This window comes from Crocuta crocuta, unplaced genomic scaffold (genome assembly GCF_008692635.1).
Source record: "Crocuta crocuta isolate KB4526 unplaced genomic scaffold, BGI_CrCroc_1.0 scaffold48, whole genome shotgun sequence".
In the NCBI taxonomy this organism is placed as follows: Eukaryota; Metazoa; Chordata; class Mammalia; order Carnivora; family Hyaenidae; genus Crocuta; species Crocuta crocuta.
The window spans coordinates 1,326,839-1,337,268 of record NW_027533089.1 but is presented as its reverse complement, the minus strand read 5'-3'; the positions used below and the strand labels follow the sequence as shown (position 1 = coordinate 1,337,268).

The 10,430-nt window shown below is 35.9% G+C and overlaps 1 pseudogene across 1 annotated transcript; it reads right to left on the bottom strand.

The window, feature by feature from the left end:
* Positions 1-306: 306 nt before the first annotated feature.
* On the bottom strand, positions 307-3,011 carry LOC144216679 (tubulin alpha-1A chain-like; annotated as a pseudogene). Its single transcript, XR_013330713.1, has 2 exons — positions 2,934-3,011; positions 307-1,868 (listed from the first exon to the last, which is right to left on the bottom strand). The product of XR_013330713.1 is annotated as a tubulin alpha-1A chain-like (transcript).
* Positions 3,012-10,430: the final 7,419 nt, after the last annotated feature.

Sequence of the window (10,430 nt, the reverse complement as noted above, 5' to 3'; positions counted from 1 at the left end):
GGACAACTACAGGAGATACTGAGAGAAAGTGTGCAGTTTTGGTTTACATGGTCTGTTTTGATTTGTTTATTGTTGATGTTTCTGGGAGAGAGAGAGAGAAACACTGCAAAAAAGTAGAAAATAAAAACCAAGACTCATTTTTTCTCCGTCTGAAATAGCAAATGCTAATTTTTGCCATTTACACTTTTAACCTAATTTTTGAAAAACAGAAACAACACAAATATGTTGAATTCTATTTAATCAGTTCTCAAAGGCAATTGACATTTTCAGTTTGTATTTTCTGGGTTTTTTTAACCAATTTTTTTTTCATTTAAGACGTTTATTCAAACCCAACAGAGAAAGGGCAGCTTGTGTCTATAACAAAGTGTCATGTTTTAAAGCGTAGATCAGTAATTGTATATGAGAGGGTACACTGCTACATACAAACTAACTGATCAGAGAACAACATTTCAATGCTTAAAACAGAATAGGCTTCCTTGTAAAGCAGCACCTTTGTCACATTTTTAACTTTAGTATCCCTGTCCTTCTTCTTCATCCCCTCCTTCAATGGAATCCACATCAACCTCTTCATAATCCTTCTCAAGGGCAGCCATGTCCTCCAAGCCCTCAGAAAACTGTCCTTCCCCCATACCCTAACCCACATACCCGTGAACAAAGGCACTCTGGGCATACATCAGGTCAAACCTGTGGTCCAGGTGAACCCAGGCCTCAGCAATGGCTGTGGTATTGCTCAGCATGCACAGAGCTTGCTGTACTTTGGTCAGGTCTCCACCAGGTAGCACAGTGGGATATTGGTAATTAATGCCAACTTTGAAGCCAGTGGGGCACTAGTCCACAAACTGGATGGTACACCTGGTCTTAATGGTGACACTGGCAGCATTACATCTTTGGGAACCACATCACCACAATACAACAGGCAGCAAGCCATGTATTTATTATGACAAGGGTCATATTTCATCATTTGGTTGGTTGTCTCAAAGGATACGTTGGTAATCTCTGTTACATAAAGCTGTTTGTGCTAGGCTTTCTCAGCAGAGATGACAGGAGCATATGTGACCAGAGGGAAGTGGATGCAGATAGGGTACCAGGTTGGTCTGGAATTCTATCAGAAAACATTCAGGGCTCCATCAAATCTGAGGAAAGCAGTGATGGAGGACACAATTTGACATATCATCTTATTCAGGTTAGTTTAGATTGGGCATTCAGTGCAGTTTCTACCACAGATATTCATGGCCTCATTGTCTACCATGAAGGCAAAATCAGAGTGCTCCAGTGTGGTGTGAGTAGTGAGGATGGAGTGATAGGACTCAACTACAGCTGTGGAAACCTGGGGGTCTGAGTAAATAGAGAGCTCCGGCTAGGACTTGCCACAATCGACAAGACAGATGTTTCATCAGCAGGATGCTGAGTCCAGGACCAATTCCTCCTCCAAAGCCATGGAAAACCAAGAAGTCCTGAAGACCTTATGCACTTGTTGGCCAGTTCCAAATTCATTCCAAGGCAATGTCAATGATCTCCTTGCCAGCGGTGTAGTGCCCTCGGGCATAGTTATTGTCTTTATCTTCCTTGCCTGTGATGAGCTGCTCAGGGTGGAAAAGCTGATGATGCCTGCCAGTGTGAACTTCATCAATGACTATGGGTTCCAGGTCTACAAACACTGTCTTGAACACATGCTTGCCAGCACCTGTTTTACTGAAGAAGGTATTAAAAGAGTCATCTCCTCCCTGAGTGTTCTTGTCACTTGGCATCTGACCATCAGGCTCATGCTGTGTTCCAGGCAATAGAGCTCCCAATAGCCATTGCCAATCTGGACACCAGCCTGGCCAACATGAATGGAGATGAATTCACACGTGTTTGCTGCTTTGTGGCTGCCAAGCAAATAGCAGAGAAGAGTAAATGTTGCTGCTTCTTACAGCAGTCGACGTAAAATACACTATTTTTAAAATTAGGAGATGTAATGCATACATAGAAAAGAGTATAAAATAAAATATATACACTTAAATGCATTATTACAAAGTGGACACTGTGTAAACATCTTCCAGGTCAAAATGTATAACATTGTTAGAATCTCATAATTATCCCCAGTTGTCCCTTTTCCATGGTATCTTTCTTACTCCCTGTAAAATACCACTGCTCTGACACCTGTGACAATCATTCACCTCCTTGCTTTAAGTTTAGTCTCCATCTATGCATTACAAATAATATAGTCAAGTTTCATTCATTTTTGAAATTTATATCAATGAAATCATACACTATATATTTTACATGTCTGGCTTTCACTTGACAGGATACCATTTAGATTCAAATAAATAGTTTGCACACTCCTTGATGTATTGTGTGCCATTTCATGACTAAACAATTTAATTCTTTATTATTGACAGAGATTTGAATTGCTTCATTTTTCTCACTATGGCCAACATATGTATCCTAGGGTAACTGAGCATGTATTTGTCTAGAGTATATTCTTGGAGTGGAATCATATTTGATAGGACGTGTGAATTTCTGACTTGACCAGACAATTCCAAACTCCTTCCTAAAATCAATGTGCTAGTTTATACTCCTACCGGAAGTATATAAAAATTTCTTTTCTCTATGCTTTTGGAGAAATAGAATTGTTTATGATATTAATGTAATGAAATGTATGTAATAGATACTCATTACAGTGAGTGTGATAATTTGCATTTACTTGATTTAAGGAGATCAACTGCATTTTCGTGTTTCCCCTATACTTAGGGACTTTTTTTGAAAGTTATGTAAGATTTTTATTCATTTTTCAATTGGATTATTTCTCTTTCATCATTGACTTAAAGGATTTCCTTATATAGCCAAGATATTAATTCTATGTTTTTGTTATGTACTACAGATATCTTCTGCTACTTTGCACCTTTGCTTTTAATAATGTCTGTAGTTTATTTTTTTATACATATACTTACCTTGGTTTTTCCACCAGTGGCGGATATCCCTGATTCTCAGACTCTCCTGAGGCTCTCCGGGATCCCTCATTGAATTCACAGGTGTGCTCCAGAACACCTTAAGTTTTCAAAGGAAAGTCAGCAACACTGAATATCCATTGAACAAGTGTAAATACTTTCTAGAGGAGGTTTAAGTTTCATTATTAGATTGTGCTTCATTCTCTTGAATGATAATGTGTTTCCTAAGCTAGGATTATGGTGTTTTTGTGGTCAGTATAGACACAGATGACACACTCTTCACAAACTTAAGTTATATTATAGATATAATGTAAAATTCCAAACTATAAAACTCCTAGAAGATAACATAGGAGAAAACCTAGATGGCCTTGGTATGGTCTTTTCAGACATAACACTGACGAAGAATCAATATGTTGGACTTCATTACAATTAAAAAACTTCTGCTCTGTAAAAAAATAATACAAAGAAAATTAGAAAACGCTGGGAGAAAGTTTTGTCAAAGACACATCTGATACAGGACTGTTATTTAAAATACACAAATAACTCTTGAATCTCAGCAGTAAGAAAATAAACCATCTAAGTTAAAAAATGGTCCAAGATCCTTAACTAGATATCTCAGCAAAGAAGATAATAAGATGGTAAATAAGCATATAAAAAGATGTTCCACATCATATGCCATTAAGGAAATGTAAATTAAGACAACAAGGACATACCACTATATACCTATTGAAATGGCCCAAATCCAGTACACTGACAAAACCAAATGCTGGTGAGAATATGGAGCATCAGGAAGTCCTATTCAGTCCTGGTGGGAATGCATAAAAAGGTATAGCAACTTGGAAAACAGTTTGGTGCCTTCTTATAAAACTATTTGCCAAATGATTTAGCAATCACGCCCCTTGAAATTTATCCAAGGAAGTTAAAATTGGCTATTTACCCAAAAACCTGAAAATGGATATTGATAGCAGTTTTACTTATACTTGTCAAAACTTGGAAGCAGCCAAGGTGTCCTTTAGTAGGTGAATGAATAAATGGACGACTATGTATCTAGACAGTGGAATCTTCTTCAGAACTAAAAAGAAATGAGCTTGAAGTCATGGAAAGACATGGAAGAAATGTAAATGCATATTACTAAGTGGAGAAAGCAATTTAAAAAGGCTACTGTGTTATTTCAGCTATATGAAATTTTTGAACAGGCAAAATACAAAGCAAAAAGATTAGTGATTGTCAGGAATTAGAGGAGGGGAGAGGGATGAATAGATGGAGCACAGATGACTTTGGGGGCAGTGAAAATACTCTGTATGATACCATAATGATGGATACATGTTATTATACATTGGTCCAAACCCATAAAACGTAAAACATCAAGAGTAAACCTTAATGTAAACATGGACTTCGGGGGATTGTAATCTGTTGACATAGCTTCAACAATTATAACAAATGTATTACTCTGGTGAGAGATGTCGATAATAGGGCAATTGATGCATGTGTGGGGCATGGGGGTTATGGGAAATCTCTGGCTCTCAAGTTTTCTGTGAATCTGAAACAGCTCTAAAAAAAAATCTTAGAATAATTTTTAAAAATTATAAAAAGTAATTACCACTCAAAATAAATTTGAAAAAGAAAATGAGGGTGGCAACATCCAATCTAATTCAAAGGTTAAAAAGTAATGCAGAAATCAACAGGCACCACATCCCATTAATAAGTTAGTGAGGTTATTTAAGAATGAAATAAAAATTTTTTTTCAATTTATCCACATTTATTTTTCAAATAGCTACTGCACTTTTAGGATACAAATATGATTTTAGAAGCTAAGCATTAAATAAATAGAATAGTTGAGTATTTCTTTTGGCCTATGAATGTCATTAAAAACAATTGAGACCCCCAAGGACATTATGAACAGACGAAATTTAAGAACTTCTGGAATAGTGTTACAGTAAAGGAAGGCTCTAACTGACTGATTTGGGAAAATGTATAGGCATACCTCAGAGTTACTGTGGGTTCAGTCCCAGACCGTGTCAATAATGCAAATATTACAATAACATAAGTCAAATATTTTTGTTTCCCAATGCAAATGAAACTTATGTTTCCATTATACAATAGTCTGTTAAGTGTGCAATAGCATTATGTCTTAAAAATACACACCTTAATTAAACATACTTTATTACTAAAAAATGTTACCTATCATCTGAGCTTTCAGTACATCATAATATTTTTGTTGGTGGAGGGTCTTGCCTCACTCACAGCTTCTGACTGATCAAGGTGGTGGTTGCTGAAGACTGTGGTGGCTGTGACAGTGAAGTTTGCTGCATCAATTGACTCTTCCTTTTGTGAACAACTTCTCTGTAGCTTGGATGCTATTTGATTTTAGCCAGAGTAGAACTTTTTTCAAAAGAGGAGTCAATCCTCTCAAACACCGCTGCTGCTTTACCAACTAGGTTGGTATGATATTCTAAATTCCTTATTATCATTTCAACAGTCTTCACAGAATCCTCACTAGGAGTAGATTTCATCTCTAGAAATCACTTTCTTTGCTCATCCATGCAAAGCAGCTCCTATGCCATTAAAGTTTTATCATGAAATTACCGCCATTCAGTCCCATCTTCAGTCTCCATTTTTAATTCTAGTTCTCTTGCTGTTTCCACCACACTTGCAGTTCATTCCTCTGCTGAAGTCCAGAGCCCCTCCAGGTCATCTAGTCATCTGAGGGCTGGAATCAACTTTTTTTTTTAGTTTTTATTTGAATTCCAGATTGTTAAAATACAGTGTAATAATAGTTCAGGTATACAGTTCAGGTAGTTCAGTGATTCAATATGCATACAACACCTGATGCTTATCACAAGTTTACTCCTTAATTCCAATCACCCGCCTAACCCATCTTCCCACACCTCCCCTCTGGTAACCATCAATTTATTCTCTTATAGTTAAGAGTTGTTAGTTTGTCTGTTTGTTTTGGTTTGCACGTCTCCATCTCTCTTTTTATCCCTTTGCTTATTTGCTTTGATTCTTAAATTTAATAAATAAATGAGATCGTGTAGTATTAGTCTTCCTATAACCGACTCATTTCGCCAAAGATAATACTCTCTAACTTCATTCATTCATGGCATGGCAGATGGCAAGTTTTCATTCTTTTTTCATGGCAGAGTATTTCCATTATAATACATATATATGTGTATTATACATATATATATGTGTATTATACATATATATGTGTATAATACACATATATATGTATTCTTTATCCTTTCATCAATCAATGGACACTGTTTCCATAATTTGGCTACTGTTGATAATGCTGCTATAAACATTGGGGTGCATATACCCCTTCAAATTTGTATTTTTGTATCCTTTGGGTAAATACCTAGTAGTGCAATTGCTGGTACTGAGGGTAGTTCTATTTGTAACCTCGTGTGTCTGTTGGCTATCTGGTTGTCTTTTTTTGGAAAAATGTCTTTTCTAGTCTTTTGTCCCTTTTTTAATTGAATTATTTGTTTTGGGGTATTGAGTTTTTTAAGCTCTTTGTATATTTTTGATGCTATCCCTTTATCATATATGTCATTTGCAAATATCTTCTCCCATTATGTAAGTTGCCTCTTAGTTTTATTTGTTTCCTTCACTCTGAAGAAGGTTTTTACTTTAATGAAGTCCCAATATATGATTTTCACTTTTGTTTCCTTTGCCTCAGGAGACATATCAAGAAAAAAGTTGTTACGACTAGTAACAACAGTTACTTCTTTAAATAAAAGAAGTTACTGCTTGTGTTCTTCTCTAGGATTTTTATGGTTTAAGGTCTCATAGTTAGGTCTTTAATCCATTTTTAATTTACTTTTGCTTATGGTGTAAGAAAGTGGTCCAGTTTCATTCTTTTGCTTGTTGTTGTCCAGTCTTCCCATCACCATTTGTTGAAGAGATTGTCTTTTTCCTATTGGCTGTTCTTTTTATTGCTTTGTTGGAGATTAATTGACCATGTAGTTGTGAGTTCATTTCCAGGTTTTCTATTCTGTTCTCCTGATCTGTGTATCTATTTTTGTTCCAGTACCATACTGTTTTGATGTCTACAGCTTTGTAGTAGAACTTGAAGTCTGAATTGTGATGCCTCCAGCTTTGCTGGTCTTTTTCAAGGTTCTTTTGACTACTGGGGTCTTTTGCAGTTCCATACAAATTCTAGGTTTGCTCTAACTCTGTGAAAAATCCTATTGGCATTTTGATAGGCATTTCGTGAAATGTGTAGATTGTTGAGTAGTATAGACTTTTTAACAATATTTGATCTTCTAATTCATGAGCATAGAGTGTTTTTCCATTTCTTTGTGTCTTCTTCAATTTCTTTCAACAGTGTATTATAGTTTTCAGAGTATGGGTCCTTCACCTCTTTGGCTAGGTTTATTCCTAGGTATCTCACTGTTTGTGGTGCAAATGTAAATGGGATTGATTCCTTAATATCTTTCTTCTGCTTCATTATTAGTGTATAGAAATGTAACAAATTTATCTATATTGATTATGTATCCTATGACTTTACTGAATTAGTGTATCAGGTCTAGTAGTTTTTTGGTGGAGTATTTGGGTTTTCTATATAGGGTATCATGTCATATGCAAGTATGGAATCAACTTCTTACAAGTTCCTGTTAATGTTGATATTTTGACCACTTCCCATGAATCACAAATGTTCTTAATGGCATCTATAATAGTGAATACTTTTGAGGAAGTTTTTAATTTACTTTGCCCAGATACATCAGAGGAATCATTATGGTAGCAGTAGCCTTATGAAATATATTTCTTTTTGTTCCCTTAAATAGTTTATTTTTAAACTTAATCCTGTAGGCCTAAAAAGACTAGATAATTCTGAAAGTCACACTAAAATAGTACCATGCAAAATGTTGCCAATACTAAGTCTCAAAGAAAAAAGGGCAGAGGTTGATCAGAAAAGGTTTGAGATGCAAAACCTCAATTAGCAGTAGGCTAACTCCCAGATCTTATCCCTAGCCCCATTTTTTAATGCAAATCCAAAAACGCAGGTGTCAGAAGAAACTGATATAATGTCTTTTTTTTATTTTAGTATATGTGCTGCTGAAGCGAGCACTGTCTTTTTATTTTAAATAGTTTATTTTCAAGTTGGTTTCCATATAACACCCAGTGCTCATCCCCACAAGTGCCCTCCTCCATGCCCATCACCGCCCTCCCCGTCCCCCCCCCCCATCAGTCCTCAGTTTGTTCTCAGTATTCAAGAGTCTTTCATGGTTTGCCTCCCTCCCTCTCCCCCACTATTTTTCCCCATCTTCTCCCCCATGGTCCTCCGTTAAGTTCCTCCTAATCCATCTATACATGCAAACATATGGTATCTGTCCTTCTCTGCCTGACTTATTTCACTCAGCATAACATCCTCAAGGTCCATCCATGTTGCTACACATGGCCAGATTTTATACTTTCTCGTTGCCATGTAGTATTCCATTGTATAAATATAACACATCTTCTTGATCCATTTATCAGTTGATGGACACTTAGAGGCTCTTTCCATGTTTTGGCTATTGTTGAGAGTGCTGCTATGAACATTGGGGTACATGTGCCCCTATGCATCAGCACTCCTGTATCCCTTGGGTAAATTCCTAGCAGTGCTACTGCTGGGTCATAGGGGACTACTGTTAATTTTTTGAGGAACCTCCATACTATTTTCCAGAGGGGTTATACCAGCTTACATTCCCACCAACAGTGTAGGAGGGTGCCCATTTCTCCACGTCCTCGCCAGCATCTAGAGTCTCCTGATTTGTTCATTTTAGCCACTCTGACTGGTGAGAGGTGGTATCTCAGTGTGGTTTTGATTTGTATTTCCCTGATGATGTACTTCTTAAATGATAAGACTTTCGATTCAAAATGACTCTTCGATCCATGGGCTGCAGAATCGATGTTTTGTTAGCAAGCATGAGAACATGAATCTTTTATTCATTATTTTAAAAAAATGTTTATTTATTGATTCTGAGAGAAAGAGAGAGTGTAGGTGGGAATGGTAGAGAGAGAGGGAGAGAGAGAATGCCAAGCAGGCTCCATGCTCAGCACTGAGCCTAATGCAGGGCTCAATCCCACAACTCTGGGATCATGACTTGAGCTGAAATCAAGAGTTGGCTTTCGATATGCCTTCCTCAATAAACATAATCTTTTCTAGCTTTTGATTTAAAGTGAAAGATATGCAACTCTTCCTTTCACTTGAACACTTAGAGGACCCTGTAGGGTTTTTATTGGTGTAATTTCAATATTGTTGTGTCTCAAGGAATAGGAAGGCCTGAGAAGATGGAAAAAACAAGGAACTGCAGGTTGGGGGGTGGCAGTCAGAACACACACATTTATCAGTCAAATCTACTGTCTTCTATGGGCATGGCTTATGACATCCCCAAAGAGTTACAATAGTAACATCAAAGATAGTAATACAGAAGTTTAAAACATTTTGAGAATTACCAAAATGTGACAGAGACACTAAATGAGCAAATGCTGTTGGAGAAATGGCACCCATAGACTTCCTTAATGCATATTTGCCACAAATCTTCAGCTTGTAAAAAAAAAAAAAAAAAAAAAAAAAAATTTTTAAAAAAAAAAAAAAAAAAAAAGTACAGTTTCTACAAAGCACAGTAAAGCAAAGTGCAATAAAATGAGGTTTGACTGTACAAATTCTATAATTGCACATATAACTAATAAGCGGGGAGACCTAGTAGAAACCTGAACATCTCTTCATATTGCGCCTGGATAAGCTTTAGTCTCATTAACTGAACAGCAGTTTCAACATTGCTGTTTCTCTGCTTAAATTGACTCAAATTTGTCATCATGAAATTTTGTTCCTCATAATTAAATAGTCTTTAATAGATCATTTAAAAGGTGTCTTTAAATAAAATAATAAGCCCAGTATACCTAACTGTTACCTCTTAATTTCCTGCTTTAATTATTGTAATTAGTAGTTCTTTCTTCCGTTTAATGCTATGCAGCTATAACAAGTAACCTTTAGCTATTTTGATGATCTCTCTAAAATATTAATGTTTAAAACTCGTTTTGATAGTATTAGACTTCTGAACATTCTGATTTTGTAGAATAATAATCCACTAGTTATTTTTATTAAAAACCTATCTGAAGGTATAGCTATTGACATTGGAGGAAAAAAAATAAAAAGCCTTGTTATGTGGGTTTTTTTTTTTTCCTGTTATTCCTTTTTCTCTTCTTTATGTAGGAAATGAATGAGCAGAGGTTTTGTGTGGGGTAAATAACAGTGATTTCATTTGGTTAAGCTATTTTTCCATTCATGTTTGCACATGATGGACAGAGATATTCTTGGGCCAATTCTACTCTTTTTGAACTTTATTTACTATACCTTTACATCAATTCTTTTCCTTTTTTTTTTTTCACAAATTGTCTATTATTTTTCAAATGATACATTTCCCCAAATAAGCAAACTAAATAAAATACTAAAAATGTCTTTGGAACAGCCTTATGAATAAAACTTCTTTCATAAAAGCTGTTATACTA